Raw genomic sequence first — 12,679 nt, forward strand, 5'->3', positions numbered from 1 at the left:
ATTTTTGTGTGTGTTATTTGTTATATTATTAGCCCAAAACATTTTTTGTGTTATTACATACAGCCGGAAAGAACTTTTGTATACCGGTGGTAAATCACCAGCATTACGACCAGGAATACAACTTTCTACTGTATTTTAGTCAATGCCATTCTGACATTGCTTGTCCTAATATTTATATATTTCTTAATTCCATTAGTTTACTTTTAGATTTGTGTGCATTGTTGTGAATTGCTAGATATTACTGCACTGTTGGCGCTAGGAACACAAGCATTTCGCTACACCCGCAATAACATCTGCTAAATATGCGTATGTGACCAATACAATTTGATTTTATAACACTGATAATTGCCCAGCTTCTGGTGATTGCCAGATTTTATAACGAAACAAAGAAGGAATTCTGTGAGGAACTGTTGGGCTTAACAAATCTAGAAGCACACACACGGGTAGAGGATATCCATGAGGCCATCAAAGGGATTCCGACAAAAAGGGGGATAGTTCTGAAATCAGTGGTCTCCACAGATGGAGCTCCAACCATGATAGGAAAGGGAGGGGACTGGTTGCACTTTTGAAAGAGGACCACCCTGACCAGACATCATATCACTGCATCATCCATCAATCTGTCCTGTGTGCCAGTGGGGGAAAAGAGTATTCTGAAGTCATGACAACGATAATGAAAATGATAAACTTTTTGAGAGCAACATCATCCCTACAACACCGCATGCTACGAGGCATTCTGACAGAGGCCAATGCCAGTTTTGATGACAACAATGTCAGATGGCTCAGCAAAGGCAGGGTTTTGGAAATCTATTGGGCCATTCGGGCGGAAATCTAAGCTTTATTATCAGAGCAAAAGAGTGACAAGGCAACTCAGTTTATAGAGTTTTTGGAAGATGAGGAGAAGATGGAAACAGTTGCATTTTTGACAGACATTACATCGCATGTTAACCAACTGAATGTTTAGCTGCAGGGACAGGACAACACAGTGTGTGATATGATAACAGCAGTCCAGGCTTGTTGTAATTGGTATTTTATTAGGATCCCATTAGCTGTTGCAAAAAGCAGCAGCTACTCTTCCTGGAGTCAACACAAAACATGAAACATGTGTCACACCCTGGCCTTAGTTATCTTTGTTTTCTTTATTATTTTAGTTAGGTCAGGTTGTGACATGGGGAATGTTTGTGTTTTGTCTCGTTTCGGGTGGTTATATGGAAAAGGGGGTGTTGGGTTTAGTGTATGGGTTTGTGTTGTGTGAATGTTTCTAGGTATGTCTATGGTTGAGTGAATGTTTCTAGGTATGTCTATGGTTGCCTGAGTGGTTCTCAATCAGAGACAGATGTCGTTCATTTGTCTCTGATTGGGAGCCATATTTTAGGCAGCCATAGGCATCATGTTTTTGATGGGTCACTGTCTAGGTCTGTGTCTAGGTCGCATGTTTGCATTTTGTTCGGTTATAGCTTCACGGTCGTCTATTTGTTGTTTTGCTTCGTTCGTTCATCTCCTAAATAAAGAGAAGATGTATTTTTTACACGCTGCGCCTTGGTCCTCTCTCTCTCCCTTGGACAATCGTGACAACATGAGATAATACAGAACATTAATAGACAAGAATAGCTCAAGGACAGAACTACATAAAATCTAAAATACAAAAGGCACACATAGCCTACATACTGTATCAGTACATACACACAAACTATCTAGATCAAATAGGGGAGAGGTGTTGTGCCGTGAGGTGTTGCTTTATCTGTTTTTTGTAACCAGGATGACTGTTCACTTGAGCAATATGAGATGGAAGGGAGTTCCATACAATAATGGCTCTATAATACTGTACGCCTTCTTGAATTTGTTCTGGATTTGGGGACTGTGAAAAGACCCCTGGTAGTATGTCTGCTGGGGTAAGTGTGAATGTCAGAGCTGTGTGTAAGTTGACTATGCAAACAATTTTCTTATAAAAAGAAGAAGTGATGCAGTTAGACTCTCCTCAACTCTTAACCAAGAGAGACTGGCATGTTGTCAAGAGAATTATGTTCTCAGTGTTCATAAACCAATTCAGTCAAACTACTCAGTCTGCTAATCAGGATTTGTAAGATACTGATTGAAATGAAGCAGACAGAGGCCCAGCTAAAATAGTCAATAAGGTTTATTCACGGGAACGTTCTAAAGTCAAGAATACAAAGACATCCATTTTATAGCTACGCACATACATTTGCACACAAACAGTAGGTATCTGTCACGCCCTGACCGTAGAGAGCTTTTTATGTCTCTATTATGGTTTGGTCAGGGTGTGATTTGGGTGGGCATTCTATGTTCATTTTCTATGTTTTGTATTTCTTTGTTGTATGGCCGGGTGTGGTTCTCAATCAGAGGCAGCTGTCTATCGTTGTCTCTGATTGAGAACCATACTTAGGTAGCTTTTTCCCACATGGTTTTTGTGGGTAGTTATTTTCTGTTTAGTGTTTTGCACCTTACAGGACTGTTTCGGTTTCGGTTATTCACTTTGTTATTTTGTATTAGTCTTCAGTTTTCAATAAAAAGCATGAACACTTACCAAGCTGCGCTTTGGTTTGATTCCTCTTCTTCAGAGGACGAAAACCGTTACAGTATCTTACGCCCACACTGTCCTGCTACCCAGCCGACAAAGATTAGGGACCGTGAGAACACCGTGAGAACCACTCCCTGTCCTCTCCCCAATCTCTCAGTGGCCCCTAGCCAAGGTCGGCCCCGAATCTTTCTCAGACAGTCTGTGTTCAAGACACTATAATAGACATATTGTTTGACTGACTATAACTACATACATCATTAATTATAACTTTATGATTCTAGTCAATGTCTACAATTATATGGTTTCAGACTGGAGTATTCTAATCATTCCTTTAATGCTATAAATTCCACCAACACATGCATAGTATTTATATCAACCCTCTGATTACAATGAAGAGCAAGACATGCTCTGTTCTGGGCCAGCTGCAGCTTAACTAGGTCTTTCCTTGCAGCACTTGACCACACGACTGGACAATAATCAAGATAAGAATAAACTAGAGCCTAGGGGACTTGCTTTTTGGAGTGTGGTGTCAAAAAGCAGATCACATCTTTATTACGGACAGACCACTCCCCATCTTTACAACCATTGAATCTATATGTTTGACGATGACAGTTTACAATCTAATGTAACGCCAAGTAATTTAGTCTCCTGAAATAGTTCAACAACCACACCACTCATTACCAGATTCAGCTGAGGTCTAGAACTTAGAGAATGATTTGTACCAAATACAATGTTCTTAGTTTTAGAGATGTTCAGGACCAGTTTATTACTGGCCACCCATTCCAAAACAGACTGCTCTTTGTTAAGGGTTTCAGTGACTTTATTAGCTGTGGTTGCTGATAGGTGTATGGTTGAATCATCAGCATACATGGACACAGATGCTTTGTTTAATGCCAGTGGCAGGTCATTGGTAAAAATAGAAAGAGTAGAGGGCCGAGAGAGCTACCCTGCGGTACGCCACACTTGACATTAGAGAAGCTTCCATAAAATAAAACCCTTTGAGTTCTATTAGATAGATAGTTCTGAATCCACGATATGGCAGAGGTTGAAAAGCCATAACACATACGTTTTTTCAACAACAGGTTATGGTAAAAAATATCAAAGGCTGCACTGAAATCTAACAGTACAGCTCCCACAATCTTCTTATTATCAATTTCTTTCAACCAATCTTCAGTCATTTGTGTCAGTGCAGTACATGTTTGAGTGCCCTTCTCTATAAACATGCTGCAAGTCTGTTGTTAATTTGTTTACAAAGAAATAGCATTGTATTTGGTCAAACTTGGCTCTCTCATCCCTTCCAGGCTTCTGGGAGGGAGGGTGGACAATGAGCCTGTCAGTGAATGTAAGCAATGTCCCCACGCTCTCTGGCAGCTTTCATGGCTGGGATAAGTTCTTTCCTCTTCTGGCGCACAGCTTCAGGATAGTCCTCATTGAGGAAGATACAGTGTCTTGCAAAAGTATTCATCCTGCAACAACCTGTAATTTAAATAGATTTTTATTTGGATTTCATGTAATGGACATACACAAAATAGTCCAAATTGATGAAGTGAAATGAAAAATATAACTTGTAAAAAAAAAAAAAAAGATTTCAAAATGGAAAATTGGTGCGTGCATATGTATTCACCCCCTTTGCTATGAAGCCCCTAAATAAGATCTGGTGCAACCAATTACCTTCAGAAGTCACATAATTAGTTAAATAGAGTCCACCTGTGTGCAATCTAAGTGTCACATGATCTCAGTATATATACACCTGTTCTGAAAGGCCCCAGAGTCTGCAACACCACTAAGCATGGGGCACCACCAAGCAAGCGGCACCATGAAGACCAATGAGCTCTCCAAACAGGTCAGGGACAAAGTTGTGGGTTATAAAAAAATATCTGAAACTTTGAACATCCCACATAGCACCATTAAATCCGTTCTTAAAAAATGGAAAGAATATGGCACCGCAACAAACATGCCAAGAGAGGGCCGCCCACCAAAACTCACGGACCAGACAAGGAGGGCATTAATCAGAGAGCCAACAAAGAGACCAAAGATAACCCTGAAGGAGCTGCAAAGCTCCACAGCGGAGATTGTAGTATCTGTCCATAGGACCACTTTAGGCCGTACACTCCACAGAGCTGGGCTTTACAGAAGAGTGGCCAGAATGAAGCCATTGCTTAAAGAAAAAATAAGCAAACACGTTTGGTGTTCACCAAAAGGCATGTGGGAGACTCCCCAAACATATGGAAGAAGGTACTCTGGTCAGATGAAACAAAAACTGAGCTTTTTGGCCATCAATGAAAATGCTATGACTGACGCAAACCCAACACCTCTCATCACCCCGAGAACATCTTCTAAAATGAAGCATGGTGGTGGCAGTATCATGCTGTGGGGATGTTTTTCATCGGCAGGGACTGGGAAACTGGTCAGAATTGAAGGAATGATGAATGGAGCTAAATACAGGGAAATTCTTGAGGGAAACCTGTTTCAGTCTTCCAGAGATTTGAGACTGGGACGGAGGTTCACCTTCCAGCAGGACAATGACCCTAAACATACTGCTAAGTAACACTCAAGTGGTTAAGGGGAAACATTTAAATGTCTTGTCTTGGAATGGCCTAGTCAAAGCCAGACCTCAATCCAATTGAGAATCTGTGGTATGACTTAAATATTGCTGTACACCAGCAGAACCAATCCAACTTGAAGAAGCTGGAGCAGTTTTGCCTTGAAGAATGGGCAAAAATCCCAGTGGCTACATGTGCCAAGCTTATAGAGACATACCCCAAGAGACTTGCAGCTGTAATTGCTGCAAAAGGTGGCTCTACAAAGTATTGACTTTGGGGGGGGGGTGAATAGTTATGCACGCTTCTGTTTTTTTGTCTTATTTCTTGTTTGTTTCACAATAAAAATCTTCAAAGTGGTAGGCATGTTGTGTAAATTACATGATACAACCCCCCCCAAAATCAAATTTAATTCCAGTTTGTAATGCAACAAAATAGGGAAAATGCCAAGGGAGTTGAATACTTTCGCAAGCCACTGTATTCGTTCCTCTCAAGTTCTTCACTCTTTCCAGAACAGCTACCATGTCCTTGAACCTCAGGAACTTGACAACTATTGGCCTGGGTCTGTCACCTTGGCCGGTGGTATGTTTTTCAGTTCTGTGGGTGCGCTCCACCTCAAACTTCCTGTGGTCCATTTTCAATTTCTCTGAGAATATTTCCCTCACTTTGTCCTCAGACTCCGTCCAGGTCTCATGTGGAGAATCTGCAATTCCATCCACAAGTAACACTTCCGGCGCCGATAGAGATGGCAGCCTCGCTTCGCGTTCCTTGGAAAATATGCAGTATTTTGTTTTTTTACGTGTTATTTCTTACATCGGTACCCCGGGTAATCTTAGGTTTCATTACATACAGTCGGGAGGAACTACTGAATATACGATTAACGTCAACTCACCATCGTTCCTACCAGGAATATGACTTTCCCGAAACGGATCCAGTGTTTTGCCTTCCACACAATACAAGGGATCTGATCCCAGCCGGAGACCCTGTGCGACGCCGGAAAAGGGGAAAACGTGGCGGTCTCGTGGTCAGGCTTCGGAGACGGGCACAATTTATCGCCGCATCCACTCCCTAGCATACTACTCGCCAATGTCCAGTCTCTCTGACAATAAGGTGATGAAATCCGAGCACGGTAGCATTCCAGAGAGACATCAGGGATTGCAACGTGCTCTGCTTCACGGAAACATGGCTAACTCAAGGGACGCTAACGGAGTCGGTGCAGCCAGCTGGTTTCTCCATGCATCGCGCCGACAGAAACAAACATCTTTCGGTAAGAAGAGGGGCGGGGGGGTATGCCTTATGATTAACGAGAAGTGGTGTGACCATCATAATAACACACAAGAACTCAAGTCGTTCTGTTCACCTGATCTAGAACTCCTCACAATCAAATGTCGACCGCATTATCTACCAAGGAATTCTCGTCAATCATAATCACAGCCGTATACATTCCCCCCAACGCAGACACATCGATGGCCCTGAACGAACTTTATCTGACTCTTTGTAAACTGGAAACCACACACACCTGAGGCTGCATTCATCGTAGCTGGGGATTTTAACAAGGCTAATCTAAAAACAAAACTCCCTAAATTCTATCAGCATATCGATTGTGCTACCAGGGCTGGAAAACACTGGACCATTGCTACACTAATTTCCGCGACGCTTACAAGGCCCTCCCCCGCCCCCCTTTCGGAAAAGCTGACCCACGACTCCATTTTGTTGATTCCTGCCTACAAACAGAAACTCAAACACAACAAGCTCCCGCGCTCAGGTCTGTTCAACGCTGGTCCGACCAATCTGAATCCACGCTTCAAGACTGCTTCGATCACGCGGATTGGAATATGTTCCGCATCGCGTCCAACAACAATATTGAGGAATATGCTGATTCGGTGAGCGAGTTCATTAGGAGTGCATTGACGATGTCGTACCCACAACAACGATAAAAACATTCCCAAACCAGAAACCGTGGATTGACGGCAGCATTCGCGTTGAAACTGAAAGCGCGAACCACTGCTTTTAACCAGGGCAAGGTCACCGAAGCATGACCGAATACAAACAGTGTAGCTATTTCTCTCCGCAAGGCAATCAAACAGGCTAAGTCTCAGTACAGAGACAAAATCGAGTCGAAATTCAACAGCTCAGACACAAGGGTTTGTGTGGCAGGGTCTACAGTCAATCACGGATTACAAAAAGAAAACCAGCCCCGTCGAGACCAGGAGTCTGCTCCCAGACAGGCTACACAACTTTTTTGCCCGCTTTTGAGGACAATACAGTGCCACTGACACGGCCCCTACCAAAACCTGCGGGCTCTCCTTCACTGCAGCCGAGGTGAGTAAAACATTTAAACGTGTTACCCTCGCAAGGCTGCAGGCCCAGACCGGCCATTCCCAGCCGCGTCCTCAGAGCATGCGCAGACCAGCTGGCTGGTGTGTTTACGGACATATTCAATCAATCCTTATCCCAGTCTGCTGTTCCCACATGCTTCAAGAGGGCCACCATTGTTCCTGTTCCCAAGAAAGCTAAGGTAACTGAGCTAAAACGACTATCGCCCGTAGCACTCACTTCCGTCATCATGAAGTGCTTTGAGAGACTAGTCAAGGACATATCACCTCCACCCTACCGGACACCCTAGACCCACTCCAATTTGCTTACCGACCCAATAGGTCCACAGACGACGCAATCGCAACCACACTGCACACTGCCCTAACCCATCTGGACAAGAGGAATACCCATGTGAGAATGCTGTTCATCGATTACAGCTCAGCATTTAACACCATAGTACCCTCCAAACTCGTCATCAAGCTCGAGACCCTGGGTCTCGACCCCGCCCTGTGCAACTGGGTCCTGGACTTCCTGACGGGCCCCCCCAGGTGGTGTGAGGGTAGCAACAACATCTCCACCCGCTGATCCTCAACACTGGGGCCCCACAAGGGTGCGTTCTGAGCCCTCTCCTGTACTCCCTGTTCACCCACGACTGCGTGGCCATGCACGCCTCCAACTCGATCATCAAGTTTGCGGATGACACTACAGTGGTAGGCTTGATCACCAACAACGACGAGACGGCCTACAGGGAGGAGGTGAGGCCCTCGGAGTGTGGTGTCAGGAAAATAACCTCATACTCAACGTCAACAAAACAAAGGAGATGATTGTGGACTTCAGGAACAGCAGAGGAGCACCCCCCTATCCACATCGACGGGTCAGTAGTGGAAAGGTGGAAAGTTTTAAGTTCCTCGTGTACACATCACGGACAAACTGAATTGGTCCACCACACAGACAGCGTTGTGAGAAGGCGCAGCAGCGCCTCTTCAACTCAGGAGGCTGAAGAAATTCGGCTTGTCGCCAAAAGCACTCACAAACTTCTACAGATGTACAATCGAGAGCATCCTGTCGGGCTGTATCACCGCCTGTACGGCAACTGCTCCGCCCAGAACCGTAAGGCTCTCCAGAGGGTATGAGGTCTGCAGAACGCATCACCAGGGGCAAACTACCTGCCTCCAGGACACTACACCCCCGATGTCACAGGAAGGCCATAAAGATCATCAAGGACAACAACCACCCAAGCCACTGCCTGTTCCCCGCTATCATCCAGAAGGCGAGTCAGTACAGGTGCATCAAAGCAGGACCGAGAGACTGAAAAACAGCTTCTATCTCAAGGCCATCAGACTGTTAAACAGCCACCACTAACATTTAGCGGCCGCTGCCAACATACTGACTCAACTCCAGCCACTTTAAAAATGGGAATTGATGGAATTATGTAAAAATGTACCACTAGCCACTTTAAGCATGCCACTTAATACAATGTTACATACCCTACATTACCCATCTCATATGTATATACTGTACTCTATATCATCTACTGCATCTTGCCATCTTTATGCAATACATGTACCACTAGCCACTTTAAACTATGCCACTTTATGTTTACATACCCTACAGTACTCATCTCATATGTAATACCGTTCTCTATACCATCTACTGCATCTGCCATGCGTTCTGTACGCCCACTCATCCATATATCTTTATGTACATATTCTTTATCCCTTCACACTTGTGTGTGTGTGTAAGGTAGTAGCGTGGAATTGTTAGGTTAGATTACTGTTGGTTATTACTGCATTGTCGGAACTAGAAGCACAAGCATTTCGCTACACTCGCATTAACATCTGCTAACCATGTGTATGTGACTAATAAAATTTGATTTGATTTGATTTGATTTGAACCATGTTATTCCACCTTGATTGTCCCTTGAGATAGTCTGATTTATCCATTATTGTTATCATGGATTCCCACACAGAACTGATGTCTTCTCTAAATTACTTAAAGATTTCTGTCATTTTGCCATTCTCATGTTTAAAATCATCGAGCTGACTCTGGGAGAACTGCAAGCTGTTCTTCAGGTCCTGGACCTCTCTGGTCAGGTCATCCATTCTTTTATTAGCTGAATCCACCAGTATTTGGACAAAACACTTAAAGCTATTTTCTTGTTGTTGTAACAACTGCTTGTAGAACACTTTTTGATCGCCGGTTTTGGTCTTTGTCATGGTAGCTAGCAACGTTAGTTACGCTGTTACTCCTTGAAGTTCCAGACAGGGCAGGTCACAGGGAAGATTGAAAACAACAAACAGCAGGGTTCTAGACAAACCCGGGACAATCCACGGTCCAAGCCACAATGGCTAACCGCGTCTTGGGCTGCATTCAAGACTTCAAGAAACCCCGTTGGCTCGATAGGCAGCTAGCTACCAAATAGCTCCTCAGACCCAACCTTGGTCGGCAGGATCACTGGACAGAGAGTAGCAGTCCAAGGAGGAAATTGGAGCTTTTCAAGAATCATCTCCAGGGAGAACTTGTCCACTTCCCCAATCTTCTGGTGCAAACGCAGGGAGACAAAGATGTTCCCAACTATGTTGATTTCACCCAGAAGCTGATGGATAACTTCAAGGCTTGCTTTGATGACTTCACTGTTAGAAGAAAACTGCTGCTGCTCATCCAGAACCCCTTCTTGGTCACAACTAGGGCTGTTGCAGTGACCGTGTTACCCCCACACCGGTGGTCACGAGTCATGAAGGCAGTCAAATTCCACATTACCGTTTAGTCACGATAATTAGGCTTCTCCAAGCTCTGATGCTGCTACTGGTCATTAGTGGCCTACAAACTTGCTAACTGCCTGGTACTCTAGACTCTATTGTCCCTCTAATCAGTCTGACATCAATGCAAATGTTGTGATGAAAAGAGGGGGATCCCATCCGCTTTCTATAGGCTAGGCCTACTATATATATTTCTCAACCTTCCTAATATTAAGCACATTGCTTATATTTACAACAGGAGTATAGCCTACCTGGCTGGCATGAAAATACCCACGGGGAAAAACCTCCTCCATTCGCTATTTAAGTGCATAGATGACATGTATTTTTTCTCAGGTGCATGATAATGGTCCATTCTAAATCAAAACAAATGTCACACATATATTATTTAGTATATGTAAAGACAAGATTAAATCAAGAATTGTCTGATGGGTGACAATATTAGCCTATCACTTGTGAGTTACAGTATATATAATCACTTGTGAATGAGCTCCTGAGTGGCGCAGCGGTCTAAGGCTAGAGGCGTCACTACAGACACCCTGGTTTGAATCAAGGCTGTATCACAATCGGCCGTGATTGGAGTCCCATAGGGCGGCACACAATTGGCCCAGCGTCGTCCGGGTTTGGCCGGTGTAGTCAGTCATTGTAAATAAGAATTTGTTATTAACTGACTTGCCGAGTAAATAAAATTAAAAGGCCCAGCATAAGAAACAATGCCTTTTTTTTGCGACATGTTCAAATCATAGTCGCACACTTCATGTAGCCAAGCTCATAGACTTATATGTTTTAATAAGGTTTGTATCACAACTAAAGTGACCAAATAACTTCTTAAAATTAAGCACATGAATCTGCTTTACAAGGGGTGTAGAGTCTAACTGGCATATGTAAGCAGCGCATGAGTTTCAAGTTTGGGGAAGATAATTTTCACCATAAAAATGCACCTTTATAATAAAAGCATAATTGCATTTGTGGTCACTTTTGATCAAATCAAATCAAATTTATTTATATAGCCCTTCGTACATCAGCTAATATCTTGAAGTGCTGTACAGACACCCAGCCTAAAACCCCAAACAGCAAGCAATGCAGGTGTAGAAGCACGGTGGCTCGGAAAAACTCCCTAGAAAGGCCAAAACCTAGGAAGAAACCTAGAGAGGAACCAGGCTATGAGGGGTGGCCAGTCCTCTTCTGGCTGTGCCGGGTGGAGATTATAACAGAACATGGCCAAGATGTTCAAATGTTCATAAATGACCAGCATGGTCAAATAATAATAATCACAGTAGTATATCAACTACACACAGTAGTTATCGAGGGTGTAGCAAGTCAGCACCTCAGGAGTAAATGTCAGTTGGCTTTTCATAGCCGATCATTAAGAGTATCTCTACCACTCCTGCGGTCTCTAGAGAGTTGAAAACAGCAGCTCTGGGACAGGTAGCACGTCTTTCCGGTAATAGAACATTTGCGCTTATAGCCTACTACCATGTACGTATTGCTGCATTTATAATGTGAAAAAATTGGCCAATAGTTTATCAACATTTTAAGCTAAATGTTCTGATCTGTTGCGTCAGCCACATTGCATAATTTTTTTTTTTTTATGCCAGCGGTTGTATTAATTTGGGATGTATCGCATCCCATAACTGTCCCAGACTATGCTTAGAATATTTATTTCTCGCACAGAATAGAATACGTAAACTTTTGTACTATGGGGGATAGTAAATTGACATAGGCTAGTGCTTTTGCTGTTCCTTAGTCCTACTCATCTTGTTGGCTGACGAAAAGTAAATGTAAACAGTTCTTCCAATATCTTCAATATGCACCTCAGAAGGTAATTGAGGTAATATGTACATGTAGGTAGAGTTATTAAAGTGACTATGCATAGATAGAGAGTAGCAGCAGTATAAAAACAAAGGTGGGGTTAATGTATATAGTCCGGGTGGCCATTTGATTAGATGTTCAGGAGTCTTATGGCTTAGGGGTAGAAGCTATTTTGAAGCCTCTTGGACCTAGACTTGGCGCTCCGGTACAGCTTGCCGTGCAGTAGCAGAGAGAACAGTCTATTACTAGGGTGACTGGAGTCTTTGACAGTTTTTAGGGCCCTCTGACACCGCCTGGTATAGAGGTCCTGGATGGCAGGAAGCTTGGCCCCAGTGATGTACTGGGCTGTATGCACTACCCTCTGTAGCGCCTTATGGTCGGATGCCGAGCCGTTGCCATACCAGGCAGTGATGCAACCGGTCAGAATGCTCTCGATGGTGCAGCTGTAGAAGTCTTTGAGGATCTGGGGACCCCTGCCTAATCTTTTCAGTCTCCTGAGTGGGAAAATGTGTTGTTGTGCCCTCTTCACGACTGTCTTGGTGTGTTTGGACCATGATAGTTCGTTGGTGATGTGGACACCAAGGAACTTGAAAATATCGACCCGCTCCACTACAGCCCTGTCAATGTGAATGGAGGCGTGTTCGGCCCTCCTTTTCCTGTAGTCCACGATAAGCTCCTTTGTCTTGCTCATGTTCAGGGAGCGGTTATTGTCCTTGTAC

The sequence above is a fragment of the Salvelinus sp. IW2-2015 genome, linkage group LG4q.1:29 (assembly GCF_002910315.2).
Source record: "Salvelinus sp. IW2-2015 linkage group LG4q.1:29, ASM291031v2, whole genome shotgun sequence".
Lineage (NCBI taxonomy): Eukaryota > Metazoa > Chordata > Actinopteri > Salmoniformes > Salmonidae > Salvelinus > Salvelinus sp. IW2-2015.